The sequence below is a fragment of the Anas platyrhynchos genome, chromosome 2 (assembly GCF_047663525.1).
Source record: "Anas platyrhynchos isolate ZD024472 breed Pekin duck chromosome 2, IASCAAS_PekinDuck_T2T, whole genome shotgun sequence".
NCBI classification, from domain to species: domain Eukaryota; kingdom Metazoa; phylum Chordata; class Aves; order Anseriformes; family Anatidae; genus Anas; species Anas platyrhynchos.
Genome location: NC_092588.1, coordinates 11,771,415 through 11,787,342, shown reverse-complemented (window position 1 = coordinate 11,787,342; position 15,928 = coordinate 11,771,415). Strand labels below are relative to the sequence as shown.

Below are 15,928 nucleotides of genomic sequence, written 5' to 3'. Positions count from 1 at the left end.
GACCCCCAGTTCCCCACAGCTTCCTTTCAGGCAGTTGCAGAGAGCAATGAGGCCTCCCCTGAGCCTCCTCTTTCCCACACCAACCACCCCCAGCTCCCTCAGCTGCTCCTCACAGGACTTGTGCCCCAGGCCCTTCCCCAGCTTCGTAGCCCTGCTCTGGGTACGCTCCAGGGCCTTGATGTCCTTCTGGGACTAAGGGGCCCAGAGCTGAGCACAGTGCTCGAGGCACGGCCTCACCACTTGCTGCCATTTGCATTAAGTCCTCATCCTGCAGGCTCTCTGTGTGCCCTCGTTCCCTGAACCTGGGCGCTCACCTCTGTTGGGTATCACACCTCAGGCAGGATTTCTTCACCCACTTTCACTACCCACAGCTGAAATGGCTTTGACTGGTCCATCTGCCTTCACAGGAGGCCCTGCCTCTCCAACCTTCCTCCCCGGCCAAAGCACCCACACAGCAGCAGTTCCAGCTGCTGTTTCCTGCTGGATAGGGGACAGATGTGCTTTCTGTCCCAAGGAAGCCCAGGGATGTTTGCTGTGCCCACAGTACACTGCAGCTCTGCACTTAGGTGCCAGATTTCAGGAAAAAGTAATTTCAGATTTCAGCTGAAGTGCCAGATGTAAGTGGAACTCTAAAGACTGTTGGCACATTGTGAGAGACAGGGATTTTGTTTGGCTGTTTACCTATTTGTTAGTGATGTTTCTTTTTCCTGACAGATAAGCAATAGTTAATCTACTCCAGAAGCAAGCACGCAGCTCTAATACACTGACAAAGCATTTGCCTGTCAATATTACTGTACAACAAAGAAATGCTGGCTGTGTTTGGTGCACATGATAAACTTTTAATTAGCCATTGCAATAAAAACCTCCCAAAACACTTTTTCAAAAGCTTGAAGCTTGTTGACACCATCATTATGCTTGTGGCTCGTGGTGTGTCCATAGGTCCACCCAGGAGAGCAGCACCTGATGGCTCTCCGTCAGGTTACCTGATCTTTATCTGATGGCTCTCCAGAGCTGACCCCCCCACTGCAGCCAGCTGCACACAGCTCCTGCACAAGATCTGTGCCACAGCAGGCTGTTTTGGAGCCTCAGAGGTTGTTGTGGAGCAGAGCTGCAGCACCTCTCACGGGTGGTGCTCACTGCCCACCTGGAGCGACCTTTGCAGGGTGAGGCCAACTCAAGAAATAGGAATTTGTTGGTCCCTCCTCTTGCTTGAGCTTTGGACGTGCCTGAAAAAAAAACATCCTGAAAAGTGGGACGCTTTGTCAGCACTGTATTTTCATTTTTGCAATGTCTGTGATGGAGAGAGAAAAGGTGGAAAGACTGAACCCCTACTCCACAGGTTTTGATCATGGCCTTTGGGGCTTGTAAGAGCAAAGATTGTGCAGACAGCTAGAAGAGATATGTCCCATGAAGTTTGGGAATAACTCTGTTTGTGGTCCAAATCCCATTACAGCCCCTAAAATTCCAGTGACTGCAGAGCCCAGGTCCTCAGGCATATCCCCAAACTTCTTTATTTCCAAGTACATTACTTTCCCCAGAATTACCTCTGATTTGGGGCTGAGATTTTACCACACAAGGCAAATAATTTCCCAGCAAGTGTTTGGTTATCCAACGGTCTCTTCCTATTGAGCCAAAGGGGTGGGTGGCACCTATAAACCACCTGCACCTCTAATCACTGGGTTCAGACTGAATTTGCTGGGTACACATCAGACCCCAGATATTCAATCGCTTCTGCCAGGGACAAAACCTTTTTTTGGGTTATGGAGAATAGAAAAAGTTGTTCCACTTGGTTAGCATTCAACTATGCTAATTTATTCAGTGCAGGAAAGCGATCTTGCTGCACAAAAAGCCCTGATGCTGCCATCTCTTGCATTGCAGCAGCTTTGCGCAAAGAGAGAGTTTTGATTCTGAATTTATTCCTGTTCATACTGGGGGACCAATATGTGGGGAGAGAAACACTGGTGTGCTGATTGAGTCTGGTCTCAGAAAAGCCTTAGTATTTAACAAGCTAGGCTGATTATTTCTGGCTTTGTGACTTGACCCCTAACAGCAAAGCTGAAGGATGAATGGATCGTGCAATACGAATCTCACCCACTGATTGCTTTTGGGTCACTCCCTGCTCTCTGCCCTCCCCTCTGAGATGGCACAAGGGCTTCCTGTGAGTCCCTTGCCACCAGACAACAAGGTTTCTAAATCAGCTTCCACTCGCTGCTAAAATTAAACATTCACTACTGCCAAGCGGTCTATTAAAAACCCCGTCTCCTTTCCCCTGTGCAACCCTTTCGCTACGCTGCAAAAATAGACAGAGAATTTCCTCCCCTTTGGAAGAGAGCAGCCTTGCGTGTTACTTCATTTTAAATACCGATGCAGCAAGCTCATCTAACACCAGCAACAAAAAGCAGAAGCACACCTGGTGTAACTTGGCTCATCGTTGCTTTGTGTGGTGTAAAGAGCCAGCAGCACACTCCTTATCGAGCCTGTATTACTGGCTTTGGCTCAATTATTGGCTATAAATTAGAGAATAAAAGCAGGTGGATCACATCTTTGCAGTCATTGGGACTGGGAAACGTGCAGCCTGCTCGGAAATAAATGACAACGAGCTACATAAAAGTGCTTTTTATGAGACGGTTTGGAAGCACAGATGGGAACCAAGATGTGAACCCAGTTCCTGCACATCCCAACCCACAGCAGGAGCTTGCAGCAGGATCCACCTCCAGATCACACAGAGGTCCTGCTGCCTCTGGGCTTCAGAGCAGCCTGGGCAAGACAGGGGTGGACGTAGCAGCTGGACCAAGGTGCCCTGTGGGATGTGTGGTGGAGAATGGGACCCAATGCAGCAGAGACCCCTCAGCACTGATCAACATCAGCATTTGACAGCACAAGCTCACCCCCATGTGCTCTGGTCTCATCACAGCTCTGTGGGTCCAATGACATTTTGGCACTGTTTGCAGCTCTTTCGTGCAAGTTTCTCACAGGTGATGGTTGAGTCAAATCCAAGGGAAGCCACGTTTCCCTTGGAGCCGAGTTAAATAAATCATAAAAACAGGCAGTATCGTTTTGTCAGCGCTTTTGAGGAGGTGAGGCAAATTTGTCAGTAAAAAATGCTATTTTAACCTGGGGCAGTCTGCAAGTGCTTTATACATGAGAGCTCTTCGATTGCATTGCTCATAATTACATTAACTTGGAGCTTTAACCAGGCTCTTGACTTATCAGTATGCACGACTGTGATCTCTTTCTTACTCCATCAACACGCCTTTCATTGCAGGGTCTTAGGAGCCCTCGCGGGGTGGTTTTCCTTGCTGCCCCATCCATACCTTCTGGATGGAGGCACACTGAGCTTGTCCCAATACCGTGTGTGTAGCTGCTGGACAGCTGCTGGGCTGCCAGCAGCTGGCACGCATCCTGCTCACACTTTGCAGTGCTCTCCCAGTGAGACCTGCCATCGGAGCAGAGCTCTTGAAGCACTGGTATGCCAGAGCATCCACGCTGCACTAATTACTGAGCAGGTGATCTGGTTTGCGTGGTCGTCATCCCTGGCACAGCTTAAATATTAATTGGAAATGATGCTCTGCCCGTGCTCAGCCCCTGGTGTAGCAGAGCACTACATGGGGAAGCAATTCTGCTCTCACTCAATGCGCTGGGAGTTTGTTTCTCCTGTGTGCCAGGCCTGAGATTGATTGACTTCAAACTGCAGGTTGAGAGTAAGTAACTTTGCTGCTGGAGGCTTTGGAAAAATCCCCCTGTTGCCTCTCGTAGAAAAATATGGGCTTCCGATAGTTGTGTGTGTTGAAGGACGCTTAACACACTGTGAAACGGAGCCAGTGTGATCGAATGTTCCATTATAAGAAAGCTGCTAGGAGCTCCAGGGTTTCAATTTTGTTGCTTAGGGCTCAAGATGAGGGCTAGGAAAAAAAAAAAAAACAAAACACCACACTTTCCAAAAATATTAGCCTCTCTCAACTCTAAACTGCTAGACTGCAGCCCCAGAGACCGATTCCCCTCACCCAGGATCATTGGATGCAGAATTGGCCTCTTCTAGCAAAGAACAACTCAACACTGGAAAATAAAATAAAACAAAACAAAATAAAATAAAATGAAATAAAACAATAAAATAAAGGGGTTTCCTGTATTCAGATTACTTTGCAGCAGGGACCCAGAAAAAAAGTTGTTTAACCAAACCCAGCCATCAAACCCTCATGGTTATGAGACAGTGCTGGGTTAACAACTGGAGTGTTCAGCAGAGTAAGGCTGGGCTGATAGGGAAATCTCCCAGCTTCCTACTTTCCTGATTTCAATCCTTTTATTGCAAAAGCTTGAAAGGAGCCCGTGGAAGTTCTAATTAAATCGTATCTCAGCAATGGCCAAAGAATGAGTAACATTTCAGTATGAAAAAGAGCAATAATGGAAAATACGACCAAATGAATAATGTGGTGAAGATTCTAGCACACCATTTGATGCTTTCCAACACATTTACCTTTTTTTCATTATATTTTTATGGGAATGATGAATTTTAACCATAATATATGCTCTGCTTTCACCTCCTGTTGTTGACTGCAATGGAGCAGCTATGCCAGAAGTCTCTTATCTCATCACCACTCTGAAAGTTTATATATGGCTTGCCATGACCCAAAGGGGAAAGCACGAAGTGACTGCTTCATTAAATAGCAAAGTTTGACTCATCTACCCATACTATTACCATCTGTTCCTTTTTCTTCGTTTCCTGTTTGTAAAACAAGTAACTCGTAGTTATCTGCAGTTATATTTTTTGGGGTAAGTCCTTTAGAATCAGAGCTGTTATGCCAGTGTACTTACCAGGCTGTAGGGGCCTCTAAATCCACCCAGCCTAATGAGGGTGTTGGTAATGCAAATGCATCACTCCACATGCAGTAGACAAACTGCTGCAGTGAGCTCAGTCGTTCTGGCATCCTAAAATGCCTATGCAAACATTTCTTTCAAAAATAAATACTCTTAAAATTACTAATTCAAGACAAGGTATACAAGTAAAGGCATCATCTTTTTTTCTTAGGACAATCATCACAAAAAGGTGAAATGAAGCAAGTTTATGGGCACACAAGAGCTTCTTCAGCTCTGCGATATAAGCAGGAATCTTCAAAGGCAAGTAACGGGAGAGAAAAGCTGCCAGTCTGTGCATCAGACCATCTCTGAAGGAAGGGAGGCTGGTACCTATCAAGTGGAAAGATGTTAATAGGATGGAGAGAAAGGTGTCAAGGTTATCTCCTGAGGAGAGAGAAGGCGATATAGCGTAGAAAAAGGGGGACATGGAGAGTTTATCAGGGAGAAGGGAAATGATATGCCATAAAAGCAATACTACAGAGCCACTGTACTTTGGTATGCAATAACTTCATGAAGTTTATTTCCCATGCTCTAACTAATTTTTCAGGAAAAGGAAAAATTTTGATGGTGGGACAGAGGTTTTCCAAGGATGAGCGTTCTCTAACTGCTGGGTTGCTCCTGGGCACAGGAGGAAAGGCTGCATGCAGGAGTTTGATGTCCTGTGTTTTGTGAGCACTTGCACGAAGACAACCATGACTGCAGTTCAGCAGCAAGTTGCACTGAGAACAAGAAAAAGCTGGGAAAAGTCAGTGCAACTTACTCTTAGAGCCTACGGGGGGGGGGGGAAATAAAGCATTTACTAGTTGAGGGAGACTCGGGAAGCCTGGAGGACACTCAGCCACCCCTAGCACAGCTGAAGGGCTGTAGCTCGCCCTTATGCTAATGCTGACACTTTCTTTTCTTATAGAGTACAAAATAAAATTGAATGGTGGCTGTCAGGGAGCCTCGTGGACACTGGTGTGAGCAGAGTTCAGCATCTGAAACCTCCACCTGAGCTTTCCAACGGCTCAGAAGCTGCTCTCTTCACCTCTCCTCTCAGCTTCCCCATTTATTCTGCGTACTCGCAGTAATCAGTGTTAGATGGGGGTGGAAATCAGGCTTTAGAACAGGTCTTCATTCAATATGACATCTCTGCTGCTGCCTTCTCTATTAAACACAGACAGGTTGGAAGCTTTCTGGGAGAATTAATCTGAACTCTTGCGGACAGCCATCACGGCGTGCTGCCTCCCATCAGTGAAGGCCTCTCCTGACTGCTTGCATGGCAATGGGCTCATTCGGGGGCATGCTGCCTCCCATCTAGGTTTCTAATGAAAGTAAGCTTGAGATAAATCTACTTTTACAGTATTTAAAGGAGCCTGAGATGGCGAATAGGACTAAGGGGAGGTGTGAGAGACACTGAGCCCCACTCCTGACAGCAGGAGGAGAGGGGAGGCACCAGCAGACACATCTGACCCCTCGGGGCAGTGAAAGTGTGCTGAGTCCCATCCAGAGCAAGCTGGTCTCCTAAAGACCAGCAAGGACAAAGCCTCTGATAGCCCACAAACGTTTATCTTTCCTCTCCTTTTTCCTTTCCTTTTTCCTTTCCTTTCCTTTCCTTTCCTTTCCTTTCCTTTCCTTTCCTTTCCTTTCCTTTCCTTTCCTTTCCTTTCCTTTCCTTTCCTTTCCTTTCCTTTCCTTTCCTTTCCTTTCCTTTCCTTTCCTTTCCTTTCCTTTCCTTTCCTTTCCTTTCCTTTCCTTTCCTTTCCTTTCCTTTCCTTTCCTTTCCTTTCCTTTCCTTTCCTTTCCTTTCCTTTCCTTTCCTTTCCTTTCCTTTCCTTCCTAGAACCATGCTGCTAAATAGGGTTTAACTTCCTCTTCACAGCCTCTTTCTTACAGAAAAACATTTGTGTAGCCTTGCAGTATCCTGTAGAGAGGCTGAGTGCTGTAAAATTGGGCACTCAGATAGGACTCACAGATGAGCACAAAGGCAGCTCTGAGAGAGCTGTAGTAGCTGGGGCAGGGGGTACCCAGTCCCTTCTGTCGCTGGCTGGCAGAAGGTTGCCTCTTGAGAAAGAATAAATTGCAACCTGCATAAACAAATTTACCGTCTTTAGCAGCCCTGATGCTTTGGTTTGATTTGCATCCATTTTTATCGGTACCAGGGAAATGTGCTTGAGGTGGAAGCTCAGCAAACAGGCTATCAGAAGGAAAATGAGTTGTGAAATCAGATGCACTTTTAAATGGTTTGTAAAAGATGATTATCTTTTTTTCTGAAAGTTTTCTGATAACTCTTCTGACCCTTCCAAGCTGCAAGTTTGTTCCTCAGGTCCTGGCTACAGAGGAGCTGCCAGACCTCACTCAGTAAGAAGGGGAGCAGGGGCTGTGTAAAAGCCAGCCCTCTCCTTTTTGCAGGGGCTGGGACCTGGCAGTGCAGAGCAGTGGGGCTGCAGACAGAGCATCCTTATTTTTAGTGCAAATGCGGCAATCAACCAAAAGTCAGTGTGTGGCTGGTCATCCCTGGGTGATGTGCCTGAAAATGGGCATGTACTGGGTTGTCCCCATTAAAGACAAGCGAGCTCTGTGGCTTTGAGACTACCCTGCTGCTTAAATGCTCTTGACATGCTCTCTGAATATCATCCTCAGGACCTCTCAAGCTTTTTCGCCTTGCACTGATCAGCCTGCAAAGTGATGCAGCTTGATTTTCCTCCCTCATTTGTGTCAGAGATTTCTGCAGGGCCACCAAGCCCCATAGTCTTTCCCAGCTCAGAAACCCCACATCTGATCCATCAGCAGCAATAATAAGGCCCCTTCTGCGCCTGGTCTACCCAAAGCCCAGTGAAGCAATAGGAGGTCTGAAGCAGCCCACTATATTGTGCTGGTCTTGGGAATCACTTTGCTGTTTTCAAAATATATAATTAGAGCTAAAATTTCCTTGTACTTCCCCCTGATGTGTCTGCAAATGAGCGCTTTTAAATAAAAAATCTTCACAGCCAAAGTACTGCAGCTGCGAATCTCTCCAAAAAAAAAAAATACAGTATTTCTGAAAAATGTAAAGATTTCTTTTGTATTGTGGAAAAAAAACACAGTATTTTCAGTATGTTCTTCTCCTGAACAGATGCTCAGCATGGCTGGATCCACAGCACTATCTGAGGGTTGTTCTTTGGCCTTGACCCCCATGGGCTTTTCCAAACTCCCACAGCACCCCCCTTCACACAGGTGTCAGGTAATTAGTGCAGGAGACCTGACTCATGTGCTCTATTAAGACAAAATAATGCAGATGTTCCCTTTCGCAATGCCAAAAGGTCTTATAAAATGAGAAATCTTATAAAATTAAGAAACTGTTCCTGTATTTTGAATTGTGCCCTTTGCCTCTTTTCCTGTTACTGAGTGCCGATTGAGAACAGCCTGGCTCCATTTTATTATTCCCTCCCCACCAGGTGTTTATACACTTGGATAAGATCCCCTCGGACCTTGTCTTCTCCAGGCTGAACCCTCCCAGCTCCAGAGAGTTGCTCCAGTCCCATAATTGTCTTTGTGGCCCTTTGCTGGACTCGCTCCAGTCTGCCCATATCTTTCTTGCACTGGGACCTGGCACTGGATATAGCACTCAGGTGGGTCTGACAGCAGGGGGGAAGGACCAGCTCCCTCCAACAGCTGGCAAAGCTTCTCCCAGCAGATCTCAGGATGCTGTTGGCCTTCCTAACCCTTGTGCTGAGTACTTCTGTTGCCATCCTGTAAAATCTGTTGGCACATCAGGGAGGTAAAGAAACTTTAAAAAAGTCTGAAGCACTCAGAAAGTGCGACAATAAAGTCATTCATTAGTATTTACATCAAGGAAAAAGTTCTGTTCCCAGGTAGTGACCAAAGAAATGAAAACCCATTCAGCTTCTTCCCCACTGGACAATAAATAACCCACCAGCAAGCTCCCTGTGAGATGAGTGTGGGCAGGTGTGGGAGTGCACAGCCTGGACAGCTCCATCTTCTGCCTTAGTCATGTAGCTCTGTGTCTCTGCGGAGGGATGAAGCTTGTAGGACTGTGGGTTATGCAGCCTATGTGCAATAAATGAACATTGCTAGGCGTGATTTAGTAAAGCTGAAGGAATTTTTTAGCCCAGACAAAACATGGGAGGACCAGGGAGCTCCTGTTAGATTTGTATGTTTTACTTCCAAGCCTACCTCCAAAAGACACACAGTGGAAGATGTTGGAGCAGATGGCCCTGTATAATAACAGTCTGAGTCACTGAAGTTCCCTTCTTATTCACAGGGAAGGAACAGCAAGTGGAATTCAAATACAGCTGGGAAAGAAGGTCCATCCTGATAAAAAAAGAGCTTAGGCCCAGCTGCCTTGGGAGACGTGGGAACAAGGCTGGCCAAGGCATTGGAGAAACCACCAGGGAGGAACATTTCTGAGCAGGTAGGGTCTGAGGTTGGGTTCTTTTATTCTGCTTTTCTCTTCTGCAATCATTTCTCCTACTTGAGGTACAGCAACCTGCCCCTTGGCTTGGTTTAAATAAATCTGTCCCGTTGCCATCCCTGCTGTTAAAACCCCGGAGAAGCTGAGAAGCCTCTTCAACAGCAACAAAGCGAATTAGTGATGTGCATAGGCAGCACTGCTGGGACCTGTCACCCAGCATGAGTTTGGAGACTGAAGTGTTGGCAGGCCTCCTGCAGAGCTTCAGAGGTGGTTCGTGAGGTGGCTTTCCCTGGTGACAACAGAAGTGCCTCTCCAGCATCTGAGGCATGATGTTGTCTGAGATAACCATGAAGAAAGAGGGAATTATCTCACCTCCACACCTGTCCAAGTGAAAATACTGCTATCTTTCTATCATCACAACATCTATTCATCAATTATTATTTTTTTGTTAAATATATCTGTTCATTTTTCTTCAAATGATGACATCATTGCTACACCAAAACTCCTGCCTGGAGTTCAGGACATTGCTGTTCTTCAAGTAATCAGCAGGAAAATCACAGCAGAGACTTCAGAAATCAAGTATGCTCCTCCAATCTGCTAATTACTATTATTAAAGCTAACTAGCTGAGGAATTAAATTGTGCTGCAAATAGGTTTCTGACTGAAATGAAGCCCATTTCATCATGAAACCAGCCCAGAAGCTGGATGCTGGTCCCAGGAACAGCAGCAGGGAGCAGATCCTGTTCAGAAATCCTAATAGTGTCTGAATGGCCCTATCCCCTGGTAGTATCAGCAAGGTACAGAAGGAGGTTCAGGAGTTTTGTATTGCACTATGGCAACAGAAGCAGCTGATCTAGTGACACTGGTGTAGATATCAAAGGCTTGTGCTTCATCTTGGTCTCCATATATAAGGAGAGTTTATAAAAGTTAACAGAGATAAGGGGCTGAGATAGATCCCACACCATTTCTTGGAGACAGAATAACACTTTCATCACTTTTTTGCTTATTTGGGGTGGTGGTGAGCCGCATGCAAACCCTTAGTAGCATCTTGTGTGACTTTCACATCTGCCAAACAGTAGCAATAAAAGGAACATTTTCAGTGGTTGATCAATCATCACTTTTTCTTTTTTTCAAGAGCCATTAAGGGCTAAGGTTCGTTCCCTGAATGCAGAGCTTGACACCCACAAAATGCAAGTGTCTCCACTGGGTTTGTACAGAGCTGTTTTTTTTTGTTTGTTTGTTTGTTTGTTTAAGTAGCTTCTCCAGTTTGGGTCAAAGGATCAAGAACAGCAAAGTTTTCCCAAACTCAATCCTTCCAGTCCAAGTCAGCAGTGAAGCAAAGAGAAGTGGTAGGAAATTAAACTTTGTCACTGTTTGGGCTGAAAGTTTTGCTGTACCTCAGATCCGGGGAGATTCTCCAGGCTGGGAAATTTCAGCTCAAACAGTTACAGCTGAGCAAAATTACAAGTGAGAGGAGCCATGCTTATAAGGGGTGGAAGGGCTCTTGCCTTCAGAGCAGGCAGGTGGGTCATTCCTTGTGTGTTGAATTGTTCAAAGTCTTTCCAGCTCTTCAGTTAGTACCTTCTTCAAAAATTTCCTTGATTGTTTCTTATCTTGTTCGTCATGGTATGGAAATGAGGACTATTCCCTTCTCTCTAACAAGAACCTGCCACTTATGTGAAGACCTTTTCATGCTTCTCATTCACTGCCTCTGAACAGACTCAAGTGCTCTAGCCAAGACCTCATCCATACTGAACAGAGCAGCAGGGAAACATCAAGGATTTTGCAGGCTAATAACAAAAGTCACCTTAGTAATTAGCCTGGTGTGATCAGCCAAGCTGTACTGTTTGGGTAAGGGTGGGGGAGTCAGGCAGATCCAGCCACTTCTGTTTTCTGTGTTTCTGAGGCATATTCTGCAGCCAGCCTTGGAGAAAGAAGTGAATGGTCAAAGAAAACATTCCCTGTCATTAATCTCAGTGGATTTATGAAGCTCTTCTTAAAACCTGTCCACTGAAAGGTGCTTGGGAGTATAAAAGCATAAAACAGATGTGCATAACACATAGAATCAGGGCACTTCTAAATATTTTAACTACACTACACCATTATATAGAATAATATATAGAAAGGCTTGGGTTGGAAGGGACCTTAAAGCCCACCCAGTTCCAACCCCCTACCATGGGCAGGGACACCTCCCACCAGACCAGGTTGCCCAAAGCCCCATCCAGCCTGGCCTTGAGCACCTCCAGGGATGGGGCATCCACAGCTTCTCTGGGCAGCCTGTGCCAGGGCCCCACCACCCTAATACTCAGTACCTTTTTCCTTATATAACCCCGTTTTCCTTATATAACCCCGTTTTCCTTATATAACCCCGTTTCCTTGCAGGAACGGGGTTAAGCTGAGGCAGGGGAAATTTAGGCTTGACATCAGGAGGGGGTTCTTCACAGAGAGGGTGGTTGCACACTGGAACAGGCTCCCCAGGGAAGTGGTCACTGCACCGAGCCTGACTGAATTTAAGAAGAGATTGGACTGTGCACTTAGTCACATGGTCTGAACTTTTGGGTAGACCTGTGCGGTGTCAAGAGTTGGACTTGATGATCCTTAAGGGTCCCTTCCAACTCAGGATATTCTATGATTCTATGATTATATCTAATCAAAATCTACCTTTTTTTTTTTTTTTTTGCTTTAAAGCCTTTATTTCTTGTCCTATTGCTACACACGCTGACAGAGAGCTTTTCTGCAGGACCTTTTAGGTACTGGCAGGCCGCTGTAAGGTCTCCCCGGAACCTTCTCTTCTCCAGGCTGAACAACCCCAACTCCCTCAGCCTGTCTTCAAAGTAGGGTCCAGCCATCTGGTCATCTTCATGGCTCTCCTCTGGACCCGTTCCAACAGGTGAATGTCCTTGTGCTGGTGGCCTCAGAGCTGAACACAACACTACATTATACCCAGAGTAGCCTTAGGGACTTCTACATGCTGAATCCAAGCAGAAGAGGTGGCAAGAGAAAAGCTCCTGCAAGGATTCAGAGACATGAACACTTCAAAAACTAAGTGAAGGGCAGACGTTTGACTTATCTGCATGTCATCTAAACTCTGTGTCTTATACTGACCTCAGATCAGACTGCAATAATCAAGTAAATAAGATTGTAGATAAGACACAAAATGTACCATGTAACAGTATGCCCCAAAGTTCCTGAAGCAAACTCAGCCTCCCACTTCTGTCAGCAGAGGATTAGCTGCCACAGAATAGGCAGCAGACTGATTATTCCTATCCACTATTTTATGATCCCTCTTCTGGTGCAATGAAAGGTGGTGATTCAGCTATCCAAAGAGCAGTGAATGAGAAGAAATGAAGGACTTAGTTAAGAGCAATTCTAGCTCAAAAATTGCTGGATTGAAGATTGCTGAATACATTTAAAATTCCACTCGGTTATTTTTATTTTTGTAATATAACAATCCAAGGTAAATCAGCTATAGAGACAGGAGAACCATACTGGTATTCCACTGTGGGGTTGCACCTTGACATAAGAAGCTTTTTGAACTTTCATTTTAATGTATTCTTTTGTTTAATAAGATTAGTCCTTTGCCATGTTTTCTACAGAGTACTGCAGTTTCTTTGTTTGTGTCAATGCAGCACAAAACATTCCAGGGGCTAGAAAGAGGAAATGTGCAACAGGAGCTGTTTTCTGCTAGCTGGAAGACAGGAACTTTCTGGATGTAAAATGGATAGAATGTATTCTAGAAGGAAATTTAAAGTGGATATTAAAAGGATATAGCTGCATGATTAGAAACAGGATTTTTAAGGAAACCATGGGATATTGCATGAAGCAGATCTTCAAAGTGACCCAGCATGGAAGTGTCTTGAAGATGAGTGAGTGAGGTCCATGAAGAGGATGAGTACCATGCAGCATCCCAGCACCACGCATCAAGATGCCCACCCCATCACCAAATCCCTAGTCCTGAGCTCAACACCCCGATTCTTAGTACGATGCATGAATCATATTACAGAAATGCCAGAGTGGTAAATTAGAGTGGTGCAGTCCCCAACCCACTGCAGGGCATGGGATAGGGAGAAGAAGACAAGTTAAAGGCACGTTATTCTTTCCTGGAGTTAATGCTTCATTCTGGACTGTCATTTCTCGTTGTCTTCTCGAAACAGTGAAAGGAGTGGTTTGTGTCCCATTACTCACTAAATGGAGCAATAATCCTGCGATGGCACCACTTCAGCTGGGGAAAGCTGAGGTATAAATCCTATTTCTTTCCTTTCTGCAGCCAGTCCTCAAATCTGAGTTTTTGCTTTTGCCCAATTTCTCAATTATAAAGCAATCTCTCATTTGGCTCATAAGAAAAAGCTGCTTCTGTAGGCTTGAGTGCAGCTTTAAAATGCCATTTTGCATATGCAGACTCCATTATGTTTAAATGAGCAGGCAATGTATTATGTTGTCTCACTGTCTTTCTATCTCTCCCCATGACAATAGAAATTGATGGAAATTCAGTCAGACCCCAACTGCTGTTTCTGGAACATTGTAAGCAAATATGTGTGAGATAAGGCAATATAAAAGATGTGTTACTGCAACTAACAAGAGACAATGCATCAGAGATGTAAAATTTGGGATCTAAAGACTGAAGGACCGTCGGCTATGTTACAGCATTTCCATGAAATTTTCTTTAGACAGCAGAGAAGTGCATCTCCATACATCCGTATTTCAGGTACTGGGTACCGGATCTCAGCTATCGTTAGCTGCCATAAATCAGCTTCCAAGACCATTGCCTCTGGGTCTGTCTGCCAGGGACTGTGGTGGTGTCAATCTCTTTAAGCTGCTTTTGTCAAACCGGCCAAGAATAGGCTGATGCTGTCTCTAGAAGAGGAATCATAATTAATTGGATTTAGGGCATTATATCAGTCGGAGGGTGGCTCAAAACTGCAGTGTGGACTTGAATGTAATTACTATAGCTTCAGTGTTGAGAACAATTTTAATAACCAGACAAGCCAGATGGTCCTGAAGGCTGGGTAGGTTTGCACTTGCGCACTTACTCCAAAAGGTGAGGTAAGGAGATGCAACTGTGGCTTTTTACAGGTCCTTCGTTCAGAACAGCATGAAAATGTGGTGTCCAGGAAAAGGAGCAGCCTGCCAGCCTTGGAAGCTGCTCTCCTTCACTAATCAATCACAGGTCGTTACATAGCTAATGATGCAGCATCTACTCATCCATCACCGGACTGCAACTGCACCTGACTTTGAAGGCTCATTCCTAGGGTGAATAGACCATCGCTTCGCTCAGACTGGGCTGTTGGCTTCACAGATCAGTGTTGCAAACCCTTGGCAATTAGGACAAGGACTAGAGCTGCTACTTGGTGTTCACTGCTGGAGAAGGATAAGATGCCTCTGTTGGAGTTGTCTCATGGGCTCAGGGAACACTGCATGGGAAATATTAATAGAGTTAAAGGACTTCCCTGTTATTTGTATAAAACAGAGATTGTATGCAAAGAAACAGTAGCCAAGGGTCTCTCAGACACCGTCATTTTCTCACACGTGACTTCAGCCTTTGTGAATGTCCTGCAAAGCTGCGGTGGCAGCCTGAGAAAATAGTTTCAACAGCCCTGACACATGTCAAGGAAAGCCACAAAATCTCTGCGACCTTCCCAAATCATCCCAGCACAGAACTTTTTCAGGCCTTATTTAGATTCCAATTCTGAGCATATAAAGATGATTTCTCTCTCAGCTGCACCTTGCTGAATACCAGCAACTGCTCATACCTGGTTTTCATCCCTGATTGCAGTGCCTTGTTGTAACAAGCCCAGTGCCCAATGCACGCTTCCTCTAAATCATAGGCTATCAAGCACATCATGATTCACATTGAATTATGTTCACATCAGTACAAGAAAAGAAGAGAGTCCCCAGTATAAATCTTCCTCACTGACTTGCAAATGCTTCTGGCACATTGGGGAGTCGCAGTCTGACAAGCCTGACACCACTTGTGTTTCCCTGGGGACTTGTCACCACCGAACCTTTCACTTCACTTTAAAATCTTTTTATCTTTTTTATTAGCTTGAAGTACTTAATTAATGTATGAAGTTCAATTAAAACATCTAATGTAGAATGTTGGGACAAAAAATAGGAGAAGAAAAGGAAGTTGTAAACTGAAAAAAACAAAACAAAACAAAACAAAACAAAAAAAACAACAACAAAAAAAAACTTTTTCTCTACCATAGTAGTAGGACAACATATGAGAAGAAAAGATGACTGATTTTTTTCAGTTAGTATTATGGACTTAGATACCATAGCAATTAAATAGTTTGCAAGAAGATTGTAGGTTTGTAGCTGTAGGGTTTTTTTGTTGTTGGTGGTGGTTGTTTGGTTTTGGTTTTGGTTTTTCCTTTCTTCTCTCTGTTTCTTCTCAGACCACCAGGTAGAAAGTTTCTTCTGTTCTTCCTGGAATTTCTAAAATCTCAGCAGCTTCACCTAGTCTGCTCTGGCTACTTTTAGGTTGGAAGGGACCTCTGGAGTTCATTCAATCCAGCCTCCCACTCAGAGAATGATTAGCTTCAGAATTAGATTGGGAGGCTCAGGGCCTTGTGCAGCTGAATTTTGGAAATCTCCAAGAATGGAGATTCTTCCATCTCTGCAGGCTCTTGCTCCAACATGGAATCAACCAACATGCTCCCACACACTGCTTTGGTTCAGTGCT

The 15,928-nt window shown here is 45.0% G+C and overlaps 1 long non-coding RNA gene across 1 annotated transcript; it reads left to right on the top strand.

Annotated features, from left to right (window-relative positions):
- Positions 1-3,582: 3,582 nt before the first annotated feature.
- Positions 3,583-13,036, top strand: LOC140001691 (uncharacterized). The gene is made up of 4 exons (XR_011807174.1): positions 3,583-3,701; positions 9,098-9,247; positions 11,987-12,136; positions 12,876-13,036. It is a non-coding gene; the product is annotated as an uncharacterized lncRNA (long non-coding RNA).
- Positions 13,037-15,928: the final 2,892 nt, after the last annotated feature.